This window comes from Hyperolius riggenbachi, chromosome 2 (genome assembly GCF_040937935.1).
Source record: "Hyperolius riggenbachi isolate aHypRig1 chromosome 2, aHypRig1.pri, whole genome shotgun sequence".
Taxonomy (NCBI): Eukaryota; Metazoa; Chordata; class Amphibia; order Anura; family Hyperoliidae; genus Hyperolius; species Hyperolius riggenbachi.
Window position 1 is genome coordinate 377,573,770 of NC_090647.1, and position 23,060 is coordinate 377,596,829.

Consider the following 23,060-nt stretch of genomic DNA (forward strand, 5'->3'; position numbering starts at 1 on the left):
ATTGGCTTAAGACTTTACCAAATCCAATGCTCCAATATGGGGAAGCTTCGCTGTTTGCTGTTTTGTTTTTGTTTTTTTGTGTGGTGTCACAGTTCACTCATCTCTTCAAATACAAGAATGGTCCAGGAGTAGTCTTAGCTACCGTAATATCTATGTTACGGCAGGGCCCTTATTACACTTTCTCTTACAGGGCTATGGAAACTGTTTTGCCGATGCGATAAAGCGAGGTGCAAAAATGAAATCATGCCTAGCAGAGGATGGTTTCCATCCATCGACCTCTGGGTTATGGGCCCAGCACACTTCCGCTGCACCACTCTGCTTACGTTTGTATATAACCTTCAAGTTTAAGAAGGGTACATTAGTTGAAATAGTTACACTACTATCTATGTTACAGAAAGGCCCTAATGACACTTTCTCTTACGGGGCTATGGCCACCGATTGGCCCATGTGGTAAAGCAAGGTGTAAAAACTAAAGTAGACCTAGCAGAAGATGGTTTCGAATCCTCGACCTCTGGGTTATGGGCTCAGCACGCTTCCGCTGTGCCACTTTTCTACCATACAGCACACACTTCACAATGGTACATGCTAGGCTGGCTTCAGCATGTAGTGTTGGTGGTATAGTGGTGAGCATAGCTGCCTTCCAAGCGGTTGACCTGGGTTTGATTCCTGGCCAATGCATGTGAGTTTGCTTTTGAGACCCTACAAATCTCTGGAAGACAAGATCCATGGGGGAGAGAGAGATTTTTTTCTGCCGGATCATCTTTAGTCCGAATTTATGCAATTGAAGTGAATTTTCAGCGTAGAATTCCGCGGGATTGAAAAAGCAATTCCGTTTCGACCTAACGGAATCACCCATTGCCGCCCAGAATCGCGGAAAGCGGTGAGCATCCCTAGTGGGGAACAAGGAACATATTTACTGTACAAGCTGTCAGTGCAGTACCTTAGCAAGGCAGCTTCACTATGTACATGCTTTAGAAGTAGTATCAGCCATTTCTTAATCCTACCATTTATTTGCACTACTTTTGCACTCTTTTACCAGTACAATATGTTTTGTGTGTGAAGGGGGCCACGTTCTGAGCAAGATCTGTTTATTGATGAGTACAGCCGGACCAAGAAGCAGAGGCAGCCGCTAGTTGGGTCACAGTTAGAAGGGGTAGGGGAAAAAGTGGCAGGGAGGCTAGTCCCGAGTTGTCCCTCACTAATAAGTATGCTTGTTTGCGTAATATTGGGGAGGATGATTCAGGAGTAGCAATGCTGCAGCAGGATGTGCTCCTTAGCAACCAAGGGGCAGACTGCTGTAACGAAAAAAGGGAATAGGAGTGCAGCTAAGGCTAGACAGGTACTGGTGGTAGGGGATTCAATTATTAGGCGCACAGATAGGGTAATCTGTCGAAGAAACCGCGAATGCCGTACAGTCTGTTGCCTCCCGGGTGCTCGGGTTCGGCATGTAGCGGAAAGAATTGACAGATTACTGGGTGGGGCTGGGAAAGACCCGGCTGTCATGGTACACATTGGCACCAATGACAAAGTTAGTGGGAGATGGAAGGTCCTCAAAAATGATTTTCAGGTACTTGGAGATAAACTTAAAGCAAGGACCTCCAAGGTGGTGTTTTCTGAAATACTGCCAGTGCCACGTGCTACATCTGAGAGACAGAGGGAGCTTAGGGAGTTAAATAAGTGGCTGAGAAATTGGTGTAGGAAGGAAGGGTTTGGGTTCCTGGAGAACTGGGCAGACTTTGCAGTCGGCTACAGGTTCTACAGCAGGGATGGGCTGCACCTTAATGGGGAGGGTGCAGCTGCATTGGGGGAGAAGATGGCTAAACGGTTGGAGGAGATTTTAAACTAGGATCTGGGGGGAGGCGGGAGGATAAAGTCTCAATACGTAGACAAGATGAGGTAAAAAGACAGTGGGAACCTATCAATATGGAGAGTGGAGAGGGGGGTGGGGACAGTGTAAAGATTAAGGAGGTTGGTAAAAATTCAAGTAGCCCATTTCATGTAAACAAAATTGGTAAATGTGGTGGTAAAAATATAAAGTGCATGGTAACCAAAGCTCGGAGCCTTGCAAATAAAATAGACGAACTAGAGTTCATTCTGAATGACAAAGGCTATGACATTGTGGGAATAACCGAGACATGGATGGATGAAAGCCATGACTGGATAGCTAATTTAAAAGGATACAATGTGTTTAGGAGGGATAGAACAGGGAAAAAGGTGGAGGGGTTTGTCTCTTTGTTAAGAATTCTCTTACAGCTGTCCTCAACGAAGAGATGGAGGAAGATTGCGAAGATGTGGAGTCCGTTTGGGTAAATATTCATGGTGGAAAAATAAAAGTTGCCAATTGCTTATTGGGGTATGCTACAGGCCACCTCTTATTAATGAAGCTGCAGAACTGCGATTACTACAGCAGATTGAAAAAGCTGCAGGTAAAAATGAGGTCATAATTATGGGCGACTTCAACTTTCCAGACATTGACTGGAGTATTGAGGCTACCCATTCTGGTAAAAGCAGCAGATTTCTGGCAGCACTACAGGACAATTACTTGACTCAAATGGTAGCTGAACCAACTAGGGGGAATGCGTTACTGGATCTGATCATTTCTAATAGACCAGATAATGTATCAAATGTGCAGGTTCAAGAACATTTGGGAAATGGTGATCACAACATGATAACGTTTGAGCTGGTGACTGATAGGCCATGGGGCAGCGGGACCACTAAAACTATGAATTTTAGAAAAGCAAAGTTCACTCAAATTAGGCAGGCACTAAGTTTGGTGAACTGTGATAATGTACTACAAGGGGAAGACACTGAAGGGAAATGGCAAGCTTTTAAACTTATACACAATCAATACTGTAGTATGTATATCCCATATGGAAACAAAATGTCTAGGAATAAAAAAGGCCTCTATGGATGAATAGAAAGGTTAAAGATAAAATGAAGAGGAAAAAGAATGCCTATAAGGTCTTAAAACAGGAGGGGACCGAGGCTGCACTAAGCAATTATAAGGAGTGCAATAAAAATTGTAAAAAAGAAATTAGGCAGGCAAAGATTGAAGCTGAAAAACAAATCGCTAAGGATATCAAATCTAACCCAAAAAAGTTTTACAAGTACATTAACTCTAAAAAAAGAAAGGTTGACTGTATAGGACTCCTAAAGGATGAGGATGGGAACTCAATGGTGGATGACCAAGGTAAGGCAGAGTTATTAAATGCTTTCTTTGCTTCTGTCTTCACAAAAGAAACAGCACTGTTGCAAACTACAGAGGCGGAAGAGTCTCAATCTTCTAACTGTAATATTAAATACTTAACGCAGGAAGAAGTGAAGGCAAGACTAAATAAATTAAAAATAGACAAGGCACCTGGCCCGGATGGCATGCATCCTCGGGTCCTAAGGGAATTAAGTTCAGTTATAGATAAACCCCTTTATCTTATCTTTTGTGACTCTCTTGCAACTGGCAGAGTCCCAGTGGATTGGCGTACAGCCCACGTTTTCCCATTATTTAAGAAGGGCAAAAAATCTGATCCAGGAAATTATAGACCTGTAAGTTTAACATCAGTTGTATGCAAACTATTTGAGGGGTTACTAAGAGATACTATACATGACTTCATAGTAGAAAATAATCTTATTTCTCAGCATCAACATGGGTTTACTAAAGACAGGTCCTGTTTGACTAACATGCTCAGCTTTTATGAGGTAGTGAATGCTAATATGGATATTGGGAATGCTGTAGATGTGATATACTTGGACTTTGCAAAGGCCTTCGACACTGTTCCCCACAAAAGTCTGGTGCAAAAGTTGAGGATGCAAGGACTGGGGAAGAGTCTGTGTTCATGGATAGGGAACTGGCTAATGGACAGAAAACAAAGAGTTGTGGTCAATGGATCGTACTCAAAATGGGAGACTGTTAGCAGTGGGGTCCCACAGGGGTCTGTTCTGGGTCCAGTGCTCTTCAATTTATTTATTAATGACCTAGTAGATGCAGTAGTGAGCAATGTTGCTATTTTTGCAGATGATACAAAATTGTGCAGAATCATCAACTCTCAGGAAGATAGTGTCATATTGCAACAGGATCTGGATAGGATGGCTATATGGGCACATACATGGCAGATGAAATTCAATGTTGACAAATGTAAGGTCATGCATTTTGGACGTACTAATGGTCTAGCACCATACAAAATAAATGGGATACAGTTGGGGACATCAAACTTGGAGAAGGACTTAGGAGTACTCATTGACAACAAGTTAAATAATCGTACTCAATGCCAAGCAGCTGCAGCTAAAGCTAACAAAATTGTGGGATGCATTAAAAGGGAAATAAAAACTCGAGATGCTAGCATAATATTGCCCCTGTTTAACTCTCTAGTAAGGCCACATCTGGAATATGGAATTCAGTTCTGGGCACCACATTACAAAAAAGATATTGCAGTTTTAGAGCAGGTGCAGAGACGAGCAACAAAATTGATGCGTGGGATGGAAGGTCTCACTTATCGAGAAAGGTTAGATAAACTGGATTTATTTAGTCTAGAGAAAAGACGCCTTAGAGGGGATCTAATTAACATGTATAAATACATCAGAGGGCAATATAATAGCTTGGCGGATGAGCTTTTTGTCCCTAGGCCTTCTCAAAGGACTAGAGGACATGATCTGCGCATGGAGGAAAAACGTTTTAGCCATTTATTTAGGAAAGGGTTCTTTACAGTGAGAGTGATTAAGATGTGGAATGCATTGCCACAGGAAGTCGTTATGGCAAACTCTATACCTGCATTTAAAGGGGGCTTAGATGCTTTCCTTGCGTCGAAAGACATCCATGGCTACAATTGCCAGGTAATGCCTAATGATGTTGATCCAGGGATTTTATCTGATTGCCATCTGGAGTCGGGAAGGAATTTTTCCCTTTTGGGGCTAATTGGACCATGCCTTGTAAGGGTTTTTTCACGTTCCTCTGGATCAACAGGGATATGTGTGGGAGCAGGCTGGAGTTGTACTTTGTACTGGTTGAACTCGATGGACGTATGTCTTTTTTCAACCAAAATAACTATGCAATGTGATGATCCGCTCAGCTGGCTGCACTGGCAGACAGCTGTTTGACCATTCCTCTAGTCTGTGGGCTGCAGGTCTCTGGAAGAGAGACCTGTCTTTCCATTACAAGTTTCTGGTCTGTTCTGCTGCTGAGGAATTTGCATACACCCGTTATGCAAATCCCCTACCTGCCTCTTTTGATGACTGGCAGTATAAAGAGCTATGTTTCCCAGAGTCCTTTGCTGGTCATTCCTTCAGGGTTTGTAGTAAACACTCCTAGAGTGTCAGCCATGCTACTTCTTGTTAAAGTCAGCTTAGAGTAATTCATGGGACTGCACTAGGTAGTTTCCCTAGTGCAGTTAGGATTGCATATCTGTTTGTTTGTCTGTTGCGATTGTCCTGTCCCAGCGGTGGTCGACAGGAAATCGTTTTGTGTGTCTGGGTGCTAACCGGAACAGCGGTTGTTACTGGTAGCCCCTTCTGATCTGTCTTGCCTGGATCGCACTCGCCTTGCGCTAGCGCTGTGGATCCTTCTGATCTGTCTTGCCTGGATCGCACTCGCCTTGCGCTAGTGCTGTGGATCCTTCTGTTCTGTCTTCCTGGATTGCACTAGCCTCTAGCGCTAGCGCTGTGGATCCTTTTGATCTGTTTTCTTGTTCCTGAGTTTAGATCGCACTAGCCGCTAGCGTTAGCAGCTGTGGATCTTTCTGATCTGTGTTCCTGCTTGGATCACACTTGCTCTGGCGGAAGAGCGGTGGATCCTTTCTGCCTAGTTCTTGTTTCTTGTTCGTCTGTAGAGTTGGGCCGAACAGTTCGCCTGCGAACGGTTCCATGCGAACTTCCGTGGTTCGCGTTCGCGTCCCGCAGGCGAACTTTTGCGGAAGTTCCCCATATTGCACCATGAGGGTCAACTTTGACCCTCTACATCACAGTCAGCAGGCCCAGTTTAGCCAATTAGGCTACACTACCCCCTGGAGCCACTCCCCCCCTACTAAAAGGCAGGCAGCGGCGACCATTACGGTCACTCGTGTGCCTGCATTAGTGAGAGACAGTAGGGCGAGCTGCTGCACACTCTCTCATAGGGAAAGATTAGTTAGGCTTAGCTTGTCCCTGGCTGCATACCTGTTCTGTGAACCCACCACTGCATACCTGTACTGTGAACCCACCACTGCATACCTGTTCAGTGAACCCACCACTGCATACCTGTTCTGTGAACCCACCACTGCATACCTGTTCTGTGAACCCACCACTGCATACCTGTTCTGTGAACCCACCACTGCATACCTGTTCAGGAGCCCTAACAACGCGTGCAGGAGCCCTTCTCCTGCACGCGTTTTACTAGCCTCGTCAGGAATCTGCGGTGCGATGTAGCGGCGGTAGTATCAATGAACCCGACGGGGAAACGCAGATTCCCGACGATAAAATGCGCCCGGGTGCGTCGTACCGCAACGCATCAAAATGCAGCGTCGGGTGTGAAAGGTAAAATGAAAGTCTATGGAGTTTCCTTTTACCTTGGTTTACGCAAAGTAAAGAATTTACGCTAAAAACGCTGAAAAAGGGCTCTGGTGTGAAAGAGCCCTTAAGATTTGCTGTGAATCCCCAGGACTTGTGATAAGACTACTATTCCAGATTAAAGAAGAATTTTAAACCAGGTTGGAACTTCATCCCAATCAGTTAGTGACAAGACAATATACTCTGTACAGCGCTACAGAAGATGTCACTGCTATATAAATACTAAATGATAATAACAGTAGTCACATGCCCCCAGATAAAAGAATTAAACTAGGTGCCAAAGAAAAAAAAAAGTAGTTACATGCCTCCAGATAAAAATATTAAGTAGTCACAAGTATCCAGATAAAATAATTAAACAGGCACATGCCTACAGAAAAAGAAATTTAGTCAGGTTCCTCAAAATAAAATAATCAAATAGCCATGTGCTTTATATTACAGTATTATGTAGCCAGATGCCCCCCCCCCCCCTTCCTTTCAGCAGCCAGATGGCTCCTCCAGTATAGGTAGTCAGGTGCCCCCTTCCCCCAGTACAGTATGGCAAGCTAGATGCCCTCCCCATCCCTCCCAATACAGTATTGCTACCCAGATGCCCCCCCAATACAGTAGAGCTACCCAGATGACACCCCCCCCCCCCCGGCACAGTGTAGCAAGTTAGATGCCCTCTCTGCCCCCCCCCCCATACACTCTAGCTACCAGGATACCCCCCATACAGTATAGCTGCCCAGATGCCCCCCTTCCCAAGTATAATACAGAAAGCTATATGCCCCCCCCAGTGCAGTATAGCTTTCCAGATGCACCCACCCTTCCCCAGTACAGCAAGCTAGACACTCCCTCCCATCCCCCAACACAGTATAGGTTTCCAGATGTCCCCCTCCCCTCCCCAGTAAAGCAAGCTAGATAACCCCATCCCCCCATACAGTATAGCTACCCAGATGTGCCCCCCTCCCCCTGTACAGCAAGCTAGATGACCCCCCACCCCAATACAGTATAACTACCCATATGCCCCACTCACCAGTACAATAAGCTAGATACCCCCCACACTACAGTATAGCTACCCAGATGCACCCATCCCCAGTACAGCAAGCTTGATGCCCCCCCCCCATATCCCCTATAAAGTATAACTACCCAGATGCCCCCCTCACCATTACAGCAAGTTAGATATCCCCCCCTACAGTATAGCTACCCAGATGCCCCCCTCCCCAGTACAGCAAGCTAGATACCCCCCCCCCCACACACACACTACAGTATAGCTACCCCGATGCCCCTCTCCCCAGTACAGCAAGCTAGATGCCCCCCCATGTCCCCTATAAAGTATAACTACCCAGCTGCCCCCCTCACCAGTACAGCAAGCTAGATGCCCCCCCCCATCTCCCCTATAAAGTATAACTACCCAGCTGCCCCCCTCATCAGTACAACAAGCTAGATATCCTCCTCCCTACAGTATAGCTACCCAGCAGCCCCCTCCCCAGTACAGTAAGCGGGATGCCCCCCCCCCCCCCAATACAATACAGCTACCCACATCTGTCTCTCTCCCAGTACAGTTTGACAAATTAGATGTCCCGTCTAACCCCCCCCCCCCGGCCGTTCCAGTACAGATACCCATATGTGTCCCCTCTCTAAGTCTGGTGCGGTATTGCAAATGCCCTCCCTGCCCCACCAATACAGAATAGGCAACTCCCACCCCGGAGAGCAGTGGCTTACCTGCAATACTCTCCTTCTGTTAGCCACCCTCGCTTGATATCTGCCCGGTGACATGATGTAATCCGCCCTCCATTCAGCGCTGGTCACGGCTCACAGCGTTGACAGAGCAAATTGCCATGCACGGAGCAGCGTGCGCCATACACTTGAAATACAGAAAGTGACTGGACGTGACCGGTGACATCACTTCCTGTTTACGGCGCTGCCCCGTGCACGGCAATTTTATCTGTCAACACTGTGAGCCGCAGCCAGCGCTGATTGGAGGGCGGATTACATCATGTCACCTTGCAGACATCAAGCGAGGGTGGCTAACAGAAGGAGGAGTACGACCAAAATGCATGACTTTACATTTTTCAACATTGAATTTCATCTGCCATGTATGTGCCCATATAGCCATCCTATCCAGATCCTGTTGCAATATGACAATATCTTCCTGAGAGTTGATGATTCTGCACAATTTTGTATCATATGCAAAAATAGCAACATTGCTCACTACTGCATCTACTAGGTCATTAATAAATAAATTGAAGAGCACTGGACCCAGTACAGACCCCTGTGGGACCCCACTGCTAACAGTCTCCCATTTTGAGTACGATCCATTGACCACAACTCTTTGTTTTCTGTTCATTAGCCAGTTTCCTATCCATGCGCCCAGACTCTTCCCCAGTCCTTGCATCCTCAACTTTTGCACCAGACTTTTGTGGGGAACAGTGTCGAAGGCCTTTGCAAAGTCCAAGTATATCACATCTACAGCATTCCCAATATCTATATTAGCATTCACTACCTCATAAAAGCTGAACATGTCTTTAGTAAACCCATGTTGATACTGAGAAATAAGATTATTTTCTACTATGAAGTCATGTATAGTATCTCTTAGTAACCCCTCAAATAGTTTGCATACAACTGATGTTAAGCTTACAGGTCTATAATTTCCGGGATCTGATTTTTTGCCCTTCTTAAATAATGGGAAAACGTGGGCTATACGCCAATCCACTGGGACTCTGCCAGTTGCAAGAGAGTCACAAAAGATAAGATAAAGGGGTTTATCTATAACTGAACTTAATTCCCTTAGGACCCGAGGATGCATGCCATCCGGGCCAGGTGCCTTGTCTATTTTTTATTTATTTAGTCTTGCCTTCACTTCTTCCTGTGTTAAGTATTTAATATTACAGTTAGAAGATTGAGACTCTTCTGCCTCTGTAATTTGCAACAGTGCTGTTTCCTTTGTGAGGACAGAAGCAAAGAAAGCATTTAATAACTCTGCCTTACCTTGGTCATCCATTATTGAGTTCCCACCCTCATCCTTTAGGAGTCCTATACAGTCAATCTTTCTTTTTTTAGAGTTTATGTACTTGTAAAACTTTTTTGGGTTAGATTTGATATCCCTAACGACTTGATTTTCAGCTTCGATCTTTGCCAGCCTAATTTCTTTTTTACAATTTTTATTGCACTCCTTATAATTGCTTAGTGCAGCCTCAGTCCCCTCCTGTTTTAGGACCTTATAGGCATTCCTTTTCCTCTTCATTTTATCCCTAACCTTTCTATTCATCCATAGAGGCCTTTTTTTATTCCTAGACATTTTGTTTCCATATGGGATATACATACTACAATATTGATTGAGAATAAGTTTAAAAGCTTGCCATTTCCCTTCAGTGTCATCCCCTTGTAGTACATTATCCCAGTTCACCAAACTTAGTGCCTGCCTAATTTGATTGAACTTTGCTTTTCTAAAATGCATAGTTTTAGTGGTCCCGCTGCCCCGTGGCCTATCAGTCACCAGATCAAACGTTATCATGTTGTGATCACTATTTCCCAAATGTTCTTGAACCTGCACATTTGATACATTATCTTGTCTATGAGAAATGATCAGATCCAGTAACGCATTCCCCCTAGTTGGTTCCGTTACCATTTTAGTCAAGTAATTGTCCTGTAGTGCTACCAGAAATCTGCTGCTTTTATCAGAATGGGTAGCCTCAATACCCCAGTCAATGTCTGGAAAGTTGAAGTCGCCCATAACTATGACCTCATTTTTACTTGCAGCTTTTTCAATCTGCTGTAGTAATCGCAGTTCTGCAGCTTCATTAATATGAGGTGGTCTGTAGCATACCCCAATAAGCAATTGGCAACTTTTATTTCCACCATGAATATTTACCCAAACGGACTCCATATCTTTGCAATCTTCCTCCATCTCATCGTTGAGGACAGCTGTAAAAGAATTCTTAACAAAGAGACAAACCCCTCCACCTTTTTTCCCTGTTCTATCCCTCCTAAACACATTGTATCCTTTTAAATTAACTATCCAGTCATGGCTTTCATCCATCCATGTCTCGGTTATTCCCACAATGTCATAGCCTTTGTCATTCAGAATGAACTCTAGTTCGTCTATTTTATTTGCAAGGCTCCAAGCATTGGTTACCATGCACTTTATATTTTTACCACCACATTTACCAATTTTGTTTACATGAAATGGGCTACTTGAAGTTTTACCAACCTCCTTAATCTTTATGTTAGGCTCCCACTGTCTTTTTACCTTATCTTATCTACATATTGAGACTTTATCCTCCCGCCTCCCCCCAGATCCTAGTTTAAAATCTCCTCCAACCATTTAGCCATCTTCTCCCCCAATGCAGCTTCACCCTCCCCATTAAGGTGCAGCCCATCCCTGCTGTAGAACCTGTAGCCGACTGCAAAGTCTGCCCAGTTCTCCAGGAACCCAAACCCTTCCTTCCTACACCAATTTCTCAGCCACTTATTTAACTCCCTAAGCTCCCTCTGTCTCTCAGATGTAGCACGTGGCACTGGCAGTATTTCAGAGAACACCACCTTAGAGGTCCTTGCTTTAAGTTTATCTCCAAGTACCTGAAAATCATTTTTGAGGACCTTCCATCTCCCACTAACTTTGTCATTGGTGCCAATGTGTACCATGACAGCTGGGTCTTCCCCAGCCCCACCCAATAATCTGTCAATTCTTTCCGCTACATGCCGAACCCGAGCACCCGGGAGGCAACAGACTGTACGGCATTCACGGTTTCTTCGACAGATTACCCTATCTGTGTGCCTAATAATTGAATCCCCTACCACCAGTACCTGTCTAGCCTTAGCTGCACTCTTATTCCCGTTCTCGTTACAGCAGTCTGCCCCTTGGTTGCTAAGGAGCACATCCTGCTGCAGCATTGCTACTCCTGAATCATCCTCCCCAATATTACGCAAACAAGCATACTTATTAGTGAGGGACAACTTGGGACTAGCCTCCATGCCACTTTTTCCCCTACCCCTTCTAACTGTGACCCAACTAGCGGCTACCTCTGCTTCTTGCTCCGGCTTTACTCCACCCATCTCATCTTCACCGGTTCCATCCAGTGTCTGGATCGTGAGATCCAAGCTCATCTCCATGTTGTGTATGCGTCTCAGTGTTGCGAGATGCTTATTTAGCTCTGCGACTTCCGCCTCTAACTGAGCAACACGCACACACCCAGGGCAACAGTAAACACCCTCAATCCGCTGATCAAGGCATGCATACATGTCGCAGGATGTACACTGTACTGCATTGTCCAACATGATGTCTATTGTGTGGGGAAATTTTATTTAACGTAAACTGTGGCAGTAAAAGTTGAAATGGGAGAGTGAGTGAAGTTCGGGAGTGAGTGCAGCTGGGGTGGAAGAGGGGGAGGGGTGGAGGAGAGGAGGAGGGGGAGTGAGTGAAGTTGGGGTGGAGGAGGGGGAGTGAGTGCAGCTGGGGTGGAAGAGGGGGGGGAGTGGTGGAGGAGGGGGAGTGAGTGAAGTTGGGGTGGAGGAGGGGGAGTGAGTAAAGTTGGGGTGGAGGAGGGGGAGGGGAGGAGGGGGAGTGAGTGAAGCTGGGGTGGAGTCCTCAAAACATAAAGACTACACCACAACGTGTTAGCACATTCTAACCAATGTAAAAAAAAGCAATATTGGTTGAAGTGTTGTTGGTTTTTTTTTGTTTTTTTTGTTTTTTTTTAGTCCTTACCTGCTTCCTCTCACCTTTCTGCTTGTGCCTGGGTTGTAACGCCTGTTTTTAACGCCTATGCCACTTGTGTCAAAGCCACTTAGTGAGCAAGCCACAGACTGAGCAAGCTCAGTACTGAGTCCTGAAGCTGAGCAAATACCTCCTGTTACAGCTAATCCCTCCCCCTAGCTAATTACCTGCCTGCTGCTATCTCACTAGAAAAAAAATGTACTTTTACTTATAACTGAAAGAACAACTGATATTCCAGGTAATGTCCATGTTTCGCATGCACAGTCGGAGTGACTCACAGAGCCACCAGTGAGAGAACAGTGGGGATCCAAAAGATGTTGAGGAACCTCATGGACTATGGGGGCTGGAAGAAGCCCCAGGAAAGTAAAAAGCCACAAGTTTAGGCACAGTTCAGGTGTGCTTTAACAAGAAAATACGTACAAATATGTTTTTTCTTCATACGCATGTCAGCATTCCCTGCCTGGTTAGCAGATGCAGCATTATGAGGTGTTTTGCCTTGACAAACAGAGCTTTCTAAACTGCCCACCACTTAAGCTAAGTTTTCACTGGTGATAATGTTTGTGTCAAATGCCAAGAAAATGTGACCATTGTTTTCTTGACATCTGACAATAGCATTTCAAGTAGTTTGTCTAGAATTTCCCTAGTGTTTGTTGTAGCTAGTCAAATGCTAGGAAAATTGCATGCATCATGTTTTTCACTTTTTAAAAGCATCTGCTAAATGTTCACACACGTGTTTGGTAGACATTCACATAGACTGTCATTATAATCCAAACATACAAAAAAAAAGCTGTAGACAATATTTTTTTAAACATACAGTGAATGCAAACTAATACACATGAATGCAGCTAGCCATAAAGTAGACTTACATTGTAGACCATTTTATGGCTAGGTATGGCCCCAGGTATGTATTTTTTCTTAAGTCCCCATCTCAGGTTTACTTTAAAGAAATTATAGCCAATAAGTTAATGTAAATAAAGTAGTGCTGTGTTTGTAAGCTGTGCTTATACTTTGTCCTATAATTTCTTTGACTGCATTTTTCAAAGGAAAATGTTGCCCTTTTATCTTATTTGCAGTTTTTCAGCCTCCCACAAGATGTTATCGGTAGCATCAATCATGTAGCACTAAAAATATATTTATCAGATGCAAAGAACAATACATGTTTCTCAGGTTATATCCGCTTCATCAGGTCAATACTGTATCAAAAGACGTGCTATGATTTGTCTCAGGAGCGCCTATCATAGCGACTCTTACAGCTCCCTGTCCTATGGCAGCCAATCATGAAGCAGCTTCATCAGGAAGATTTTTTTCATGCTTCATCAGGCAAACTTTTTTCATGCAATGATGAACATGCCTAGATCCAGTTGTGAATCAAAGGCAGGATTAGCATTGGTTACACATACTGTATATGTCAGTCTTTGACACAAGAGGCCGGGGTTCCAATCCTGGCTGGCCTGAAACTGGGCTTATTTAGCTTGGAAAAAAAGGCGACTGAGAGGAGACCTGATAAGTGATAACTACATCAGAGGGCAATACAAACGCTTGGCCAATGAGCTTTATGTCCCTAGAGTTGTACAACGGACAAGGGGACATGATCTGAGTATGAAGGAAAAAAGTTTTTGTCATCTATTTAGAAAGGGATCTTTCACAGTGAGAGTGGTTAAAATCTGGAATATCTTACCTCAGGAAGTAGTTATGGCAAAAGCTATATCTGCGTTTAAAGAGGGCTTGGATGCTTCCCTTGCACTCAAGGGCATCCACAGTTATTAGGTAATTTCCAGGAGAGTTAATCAAGGGATTTATCTGACTGCCATCTGTAATTGGGAAGGAATTTTTCAATTTTAAGGCTAATTGACCCTGCCATTGTAAGGTTTTGCCTTCCCCTGGATCAATTGGAATATGTGTGGGTTTAGGTTGGTGTTTATTGTTTTTTTCTGATTGATCTTGATGGGCAGGTGTCTTTTAAAAAAAAATAGGAAATATAGTCACTGACAAAATAAAATTAAGCAGTTAATTTGGGCACTGGTGGCGCCTATGGTGGCACCCTTATTACCCAGCGGATAGCTCTAGGTTATTGGCAGGGAGGTCTTTAGAGTTAGGCATCAATGGTGCAGGGTCTTTAGGGTTAGGCATCGGCAGAGCTCCCTAGGGTTAAAATTCAGCTGGGGGGGGGGGGGGAGTCCTTATGGTAAGGTATAAGTGGGGGAAGGTTTTTAGGGTTAGGCACTGGCAAGGGGTTCTTAGGGTTGGGGCATCATTGGGGGGGTGTAAACCACTTCAAGCGGAATGTAACCCTGCATTTCAACTTTGCTCTAAAACATTATTTACAGTATATTATATGCAACCAGCATTTTTTTTTTACTAGACCAGCATTGGAAGGGTTACACAGCGCTTTAAAGTTCCTGTAGATTTCTGCAGACGCATCCGAAGCTGACATAGATACATTTTGTTTACATAAATGTATCTAAGTGTTGAATGTGACTCATCTCTCTGACTGAGAAGGAGTTGGAGGACAGCCAAAGAGTGTGTAACATTTCTCAATAGATACATATAACTAAATAGAATGTAACAATATGAACTTCTGCATATCTCTCCACGGAACTTTAAGGCCCCGTTCACACTGCACGCGTTTCCAGCCGCGTTTTGGAAACGCGTGCAGGTGGCCGACACGCACGACATCAGACATTGCATAGAGTGCAATGTCTGATGTTCACACTGCATGCGTTCCGGACCTGTGCGGTCCGGGAATGCATGCTGCACGCATTTTTTGTAAAAACGCGTGGCTGTCCCATTCACTTTTCAGTGATGGGATCAGCCACGCAACGCACACAAACGCGGATGGCGTGCGTTCGTACGCGTTGCGTTCCACGTGCGTGCCCGTCCGCGTTTGTGATGTGAACGGGGCCTAAACCTCTGTGTTTAACCCTTCCAATGCTGGTCTAGTAAAAAAAAATGCTTTTTGCATATAATATGCTGTAAATAATGTTTTAGAGCAAAGTTGAAATGCAGGGTTATATTCCGCTTTAAGTACCAGTGGTCTCTGTCCCCTGAAGGACCAGAGACCACTGGTACAATAACGACGGAATCCCGATGAATCGCCGCATATACACAGAAACAGACCATTTATATTGCGCTTTTCTCCTGGCGGACTCAAAGCGCCAACCTGCCGCAACCACCGTCGCCGCATGCCGGGATCCTCAGGACATCCACTCTCTATGACGGCAGAGTCATGTGAGCCGGTCAGGAGCCGCTTTTATTGGCTCCTGACCGTGTCTAACAATGTAAGCCTATGGGAGTTGCTTATATTAATATACACGGCCAGGAGCCAATAAAATCGTCTCCTGACTGGCTCACAGGGCTCTGCCATCATAGAGACAGGCAGAGTAAGTGAGCTGCGATGGGACACGGCAGGGATTCAGTGACGAGATAGGCAGGAGCAACGAAAACGGTGGATGCGCACTGCGGCGGTGATTGAAATCTACGCCCTGCCAGCCAGGTAACCACCAAAACAGGGCGTGGATTTCAAGCACCCTGGTCCTTAAGTAGTTAAGTTAGGGTTAGGCATTGAGGGAGGACTTGTGTTTGAGTGAAGTTAGGTTAACCACCTCACCTCCAAGGGTTTTTCCCCTTAAAAACCAGAGCAATTTTCACCTGTCAGCGCTCCTTCCATTCACTTGCCTATAACTTTATTACTACTTTTCATAATGAAACAATCTATATCTTGTTTTTTTCGCCACTAATTAGGCTTTCTTTAGGGGTACTTTTTTGCTAAGAATTATTTTATTCTGACTGCATTTTAACAGGAAAAATAAGAAAACAATTTAAAAAATTATTATTTCTTAGATTTCAGCCATTTTAGTTTTAAAATAATATATGCTACCATAATTAAAACCCACACATTTTATTTGCCCATTTGTCCCGTTTATTGCAAAGTTCAAAATATTTCCCTAATACAATGTATGGTGCCAATATTTTATTTGGAAATAAAGGTGCATTTTTTCAGTTTTGCATCCATCACTATTTACAAGCCCATAGTTTACAAATTAACAGTAATATAATCTCTTGACATACATATTAAAAAATCTCAGTCCCTAAGGTAACTATTTATGTATTTTTTTTTAAATTTGTAATTCTTTTTTTTTCAAATGCAAAAAGAATATTTGGGTGATTATGAGATAGTGTGGGAGGTAAAGTGTTAATTTTAAATGTACAAAAGGAAGAGACACCGAGAGCCCAATATAGTGTAGTATGTATTGAACAAAGAAGGAAAATGAAGGTAAGTAAAATAATACTCACAAACCAGGGTTACCTTTTAGGCAACCACTGTAAATGCAGGTGGGGAGATTTAAGGCCTGTCCCCACTCAGGACTAAGAAGTCGCTCTCTGTAGATCGAAAAAAAGGGGGTATATCACCCTTCCATCAGGGGTGGACATCTCAAAAGGTGAACAGAGGCGCCAACATGATAAAAATGATAAAAACCTGTCTCTGTCAGAGGCGCTGGGTGTTATTACGATAGCTGACTGTTAAATACTCCATTGTTTATTGCCTGATGAGGCAGCAATATACCTGTGAAATGAGGTGTAGCACTGTTTTTGGAGTATGCTAATAAATCTTTGTTTTTGAAAATTGATAGTTTGATGTCTGCTTGAGGGAGGTAAGTCCACTGCTGCCTCCTTAGCAATTTTTAAGGTTTTTATCATTTTTATCCTGTTGGCGCCTCTGTTCATCTTATAAGAATTTTAAATTTAATTGTGGGTCTTTCAAAAAAAATAATTGTGTGCAGGTGTAATTTTACTATTTGGCCACAAGATGTCATAGTTGCATAGTTACATAGTTATTTGGGTTGAAAAAAGACATACGTTCATCGAGTTCAACCAGAGAACAAAGTACAACACCAGCCTGCTCCCTCACATATCCCTGTTGATCCAGAGGAAGGCAAAAAACCCTTACAAGGCATGGTCCAATTAGCCCAAAAAAGGAAAAAAAAATCCTTCCCGTCTCCAGATGGCTATCAGATAAAATCCCTAGATCAACATCATTGGGCATTACCTAGTATAGTACGCTAAATAGGAAGTAATGCATGCATGGTTTACGTTGGAAGTAAACAAATGATCGTGGCATCTCTTTGATGCCTGCGATTAGTCACACTGGGACAGAGGTTAATGAATGGGAACTGCGTTCACATTCATTCATCTCCCGTCATAACGATCGGCGGTGATAACGAGTGAGGGAGTGCACGATGGCAAGGGACATAGTAGCTACGTCCCTGCAAGGGGAAGAGGGAATTTGCAAGGGCGTAGTTACTTGTCCTGGGGAGAGGAAGTGGTGGTTAAGCCATAGAAAAATATTGGTAAAGATTACTGATGTTTTACTATTGGAATTACTCACTGATTTATAGTAGAATATCAGTAATTGACTGATATTCTACTTGCTGCTTTTTCTGGCATCCAAATTCCTGCATTACCCATTTTAAATGTACACTGTTATAAATAAAAATTTCAATTCAAATATAATGGTAATAACAGGCTTGCATGCCTGATACATTGCAGTTGGTATAAGGAATAATAGTTGGTATAAGGAATTCACACACAGATACCTTTTTTAAAATGTATTTTATTGCTCTAAATTAAGCATAAATACTTACACTTAATGAATGATCCCACACTAAAGTCCTCTAACTTTTGATTGAAAAGCCCCCAGACACACATGCACATACTGCCCACTCACTGCAGTACACTGACAAACCCCTAGAGCAGGGTGTGCATCAGCTTAACCACCCTGGCGTTCTGATTAAATCGCCAGGGTGGCTGCGGGAGGGTTTTTTTTAAATAAAAAAAAAACTATTTCATGCAGCCAACTGAAAGTTGGCTGCATGAAAGCCCACTAGAGGGCGCTCCGGAGGCGATCTTCCGATCGCCTCCGGCGCCCAGAATAAACAAGGAAGGCCGCAATGAGCGGCCTTCCTTGTTTTGCTTATATCGTCGCCATAGCGACGAGCGGAGTGACGTCATCGACGTCAGCCGACGTCGTGACGTCAGCCGCCTCCGATCCAGCCCTTAGCGCTGGCCGGAACTTTTTGTTCCGGCTACGCTGGGCTCAGGCGGCTGGGGGGACCCTCTTTCGCCGCTGCTCGCGGCGAATCGCCGCAGAGCGGCGGCGATCAGGCAGCACACGCGGCTGGCAAAGTGCCGGCTGCGTGTGCTGCTTTTTATTTCATTAAAATCGGCCCAGCAGGGCCTGAGCGGCAGCCGCTGGCGGTGTTGGACGAGCTGAGCTCGTCCAGACCGCTCAGCTGGTTAAAGGATATTCAAGGTAAACTGCTGTGTGGGATTTGAGGCTCAAGAGATTTGGGGACATATGTGTAGAGCCTTACCATGATTTCTGATGTATCCTGAGAAGGTCAAAGGTTAGCAACTTACTAAAGTCATGATGCTACTAGAGCAATTCAAGGTGAATTCAAGGTGAAATGGAGCCTCTCAGAAGACATCAGAAATCGTGGTTAGGCTCTGCACACATGCCTCCGTATCTCTGTAGCCTCAAATCATCTCACACAGCAGTTGACCATGGGTATACCCAGAAGTGATGTGTGACATGATGAGATAGACATGGGTATGTACAGTGCCAAGCACACTAATAACTATGATGTGTTTCTTTCTTTCTTTCTTTCTTTCTTTCTTTCTTTCTCTGCCTGAAAGAGTTAAATATCAGGTATGTAAGTGGCTGACTCAGTCCTGACTCAGACAGGAAGTGACTACAGTGTGACCCTCACTGATAAGAAATTCCAACTATAAAACACTTTCCTGGCAGAAAATGGCTTCTTAGAGCAGGAAAGAGATACAAAGGGTCAATAGTTCATAGATTTTAGCTCTGGCATACTTCAATAAATGTGTCATTGAGCAAAAACAATAAAACAGTTAAAACTTAAAAAGTAGATTTAAACATAAAATAAAACTGTGGAATATCTTAAAACGTTGTTTTTAGGAGAAGGAAGATAGATACAATCATTTATTTCAACAGTTTATTTTCGCTTCGGGTGTCCTTTAAGCAGCAGCTTAGCACTGTTGCAAGGTGAAAACCTTCCATACCATTGAGTTTCTTAGCTATAGCAAGCCCTGCACTTAATGCAGCTGAGACACTTTCTGGTACATCAGTTTGCAGCAAAGCTGAGAAACTCATTGCCAAGATCTAGAGAATATTGAAGTCCCGTCCCCACTCGGTCTTTAGGGTAGATGGTCGCAGCTCCTTGAGAAAAAGTTTCTTACCACAAATTTGTGGTAAAAATAGCACTCCGACTACGTGGGATGCTATACGTACACAGGAAGATTGTAGGAGGCGCCCTTGTTGTGGGTTAAATGGTGTTTGTACACAGTGCAGTATATGGTGGTAAAAACATAAAAAAAATATAAATAATAATAAAAGCTGAGATCGCCTACCTTATGAAACGACACTTCACTCAGTAGGGATAACGTTTAACATTTATTGATAGAATGCACTCTGGACAACGCGTTTCACGGTATAAACCGCTTCATCAGGTCTATGTATAGTGCTTTAGGAAAAAGATTATAGTAATAATGACACTCAGTGCGCTACCATAGCATAAGCATAATCACAATATAATGAAAAAACACAATATAATAAAAGGTTAAGATAAAGTAAAAAAACATCTCGTTTGAAATTCATAGATCTTATGAGTAAGTAAAATAATTCCATTGTCAATACATTTGACATAGACCTGATGAAGCGGTTTATACCGTGAAACGCGTTGTCCAGAGTGCATTCTATCAATAAATGTTAAACGTTATCCCTACTGAGTGAAGTGTCTTTTATAAGGTAGGCGATCTCAGCTTTTATTATTATTTATATTTTTTTTTATGTTTTTACCACCATATACTGCACTGTGTACAAACACCATTTAACCCACAACAAGGGCGCCTCCTACAATCTTCCTGAATTCATGCCATTATTCCAAAGATGATGAAAGAGGAAAAAGGGAAATATATACTATAGCCTAAATCAGACATATTCAGAGCCACCCATATTTTAGTTTTGCAATCAAATTTTATAGCCAAAACAGTAAATTCACATAAAGCTAGCGGTATGTTAGAAATAAAGTGAGCAGGCATGGCAGTAAGGGTATTCAACACTGCAGGCTTCTCCATAATGCTGAAATGGGGTTGGCATCTTTTCTGTCGTTGTCTCCAGCAATGCCGAGATTCATCACCAACAATTTCTGGCAATTTTCACAGCTTGATGAGCAGCTACAACAGAGTCAAGGAGCACAGTTCTCATCTCTGCCTTTCTATGCCACCGTTTACTACTGTGCTGGCTGCAATGTAAAGTGAATCAGAGCCCACAGCTGAGATGGAGAATTCCTTGCTGCAGCTGTTTACAATCTGCCTAGCTGTTAATCTAATTTATAAGACAGGTTAGCTGGCATGCTGGCATTCCACTGTAAGAAGTTGTGGAAAAAGAAGAGAGTGAATATTATAACCACTCTGGTAAGACTTAACCTGTCATGGGAAAATAAAGTGACATGCATTTTCCTTGACATATTTTATCCTTGCCGTTCTAAAAAAGTTAAACCTTTCAATTGAATTAATAAAACATATTTATCACATCCTTGCAGACTGGCCCAGCCTAGTCATCCCTATATCTGTGTTATTAATTTTTATTTAAGATAACAACATGAAAACATTATAATCTTTCAATCCAGCTGTAAATTCAATGGCATATGTTTATACACAGGTAGTGCAGATATTTAGATAAATTCTCTACCCCTACGCCATGTGCACACACACACACACACACACACACACACACACGCACACACACACACACGCACACACACACGCACACACACACACACGCACACACACACGCACACCCACACACACACAAACACACACCCCCTATGAAATGCTTTTTAGAAAAGGAAAGACAACAATGATGACTCATCATTGTGCTGCTGCTCACCAGCAAAAGTGTACCAGTTTACATTTGCTTGAATGTAATGGAAAAAAAAAGATTGGTCAGGATACTGACTGTACATTTGTGCTAAACTCAACACAGACTTCTGAATTACAAAACTGATAGGAAAAAGTTACAAAGTGCTTTACCGATTAGGCATTTCACATATACAAAGAAACATTATCAAAAAAAGTTTATGAAAATATTGATAAAACTGATTTTGTTTTGACATATGAACATGAAATAAAACCCAGAAGATAAGAAATTTTAATTCTTGTTTTAATACCTGTTTCTTTTGTTGTTGTTTTTTTAAGAAAAAAAATACAAATAGCTAATATATAAACTTAGTGAGAAAAAAATATGAGAGAACACAGCAGAAGTGCAAAGGAGGGTTACCACCGCTATTATGTAATCGAACCCCACTCTGGGGGCAGGGCCGGATCTAGACCAAATTGCGCCTGGGGCAAGGTCAGGTTTTGGCGCCTAAACTGCTATTCCTCATCCAGTTTTGGTGCCTAAAGGTCAGGTCTTGGTGCCTAAAGGTCAGGTTTTGGCGCCTAAACTGCCATTCCTCATCCAGTTTTGGCGCTGAAAGGTCAGGTTTTAGCGCCTAAACTGCCTTTCCCTATTCAGTTTTGGCGCCTTTTTAAGAATTCAACAAACTGCGCCTGGGGCAAGAGACCCGCTCGCCCCCCCCCCCCCTAGAGCCGTCCCTGTCTGGGGTTAAATTACTTTATCATTAGGACTAGGTAGGGGGATGAGGTCAGTGTTAGGAGTAAGTGGGAAGATAGTGTGAGAATTAGGTTATTAGGATGATAGAAGAATATCTGTAAATTTTTCGATATTCTACTAACAGTAATATCTGGTGCCCAAATTCTCGGGCACATGTTTTAGATGCTAGATATATTGGATTTAAAGGAGAAAGATAGTGAGATGACTTTTACCTTTAGTTAAATTTGAATTTTAAAATAAATATCCAGTTTCAGATGAATTAATCAAATACTGGGGCTACACATCAGTGTTTATGTTTTAGGAGCAGAAAAACTTGCCTCTTTGGTCTCAGCTCATGGTGATGTTCTGTAACTTAGCATTAGCCTACACTAGGTTGAAAACAGCAGTTCAAACTGAATGCTATGTGTTTGTATTGCAAGGGAGGGGGAATAGTGAATTAGGATGTGCTCCCAGTAGCATGGAAACTAAGGTAGTAGTGTCAGCTTGGATCAGCACACATCAGGGGCATCAATATCATTCACGCTATAACAGAAAGCTTGTGTTCAAATGCTAAGGATTCTACAGGAAATATATGAGATTAAGCAGGTCTAAGCTTGCATTCTCCAGACATATACGAAGGGCATCTTTTATTTAAAAAAAAATGTATGTTTACGAAAAAAAAAACTCACCAAACACCTCCCAAAAATTGTACTGCAACTTGCACTGCACCTGACTACAAGTTTATTGAGCCTATCCAAACAAGAACATTCAATATTTAAATAAAATAACACTTTTAAAAACAATGACACAGATAAATGAATGAAAAGTTTAAAGGCACTTGACAATCGTGAAAATCATATGTAGATATTGCTATCTAAAAATTAAACATTTGATTAAACAGTAACTAGAGGGACCGTGTCTAGATTGCGGATGTGTAAGAAGTGTGGTCCGGTTTCCTGCAGTAAAATCCATCCTGGGCTATCCTAATGGCTCATGTTGTTCTGCCAAGAATTACCCTCAGCAACTTGGATATGCCAAGCATATAGTGTGTAATGCCTAGTACATACCATACAATTTTCTGTAAGATTTTCTGTTAGATTTACCTGCCAGATAGATAACTTCCAACATGTTGAAAATTATCTATCTAACCATATATCT

At 43.0% G+C, this 23,060-nt stretch overlaps 1 protein-coding gene across 2 annotated transcripts in view; it reads left to right on the forward strand.

The window, feature by feature from the left end:
• Positions 1-23,060, forward strand: part of KCND3 (potassium voltage-gated channel subfamily D member 3) — a 1,159,387-nt gene that overhangs the window by 568,195 nt on the left and 568,132 nt on the right. The window lies entirely within an intron of this gene.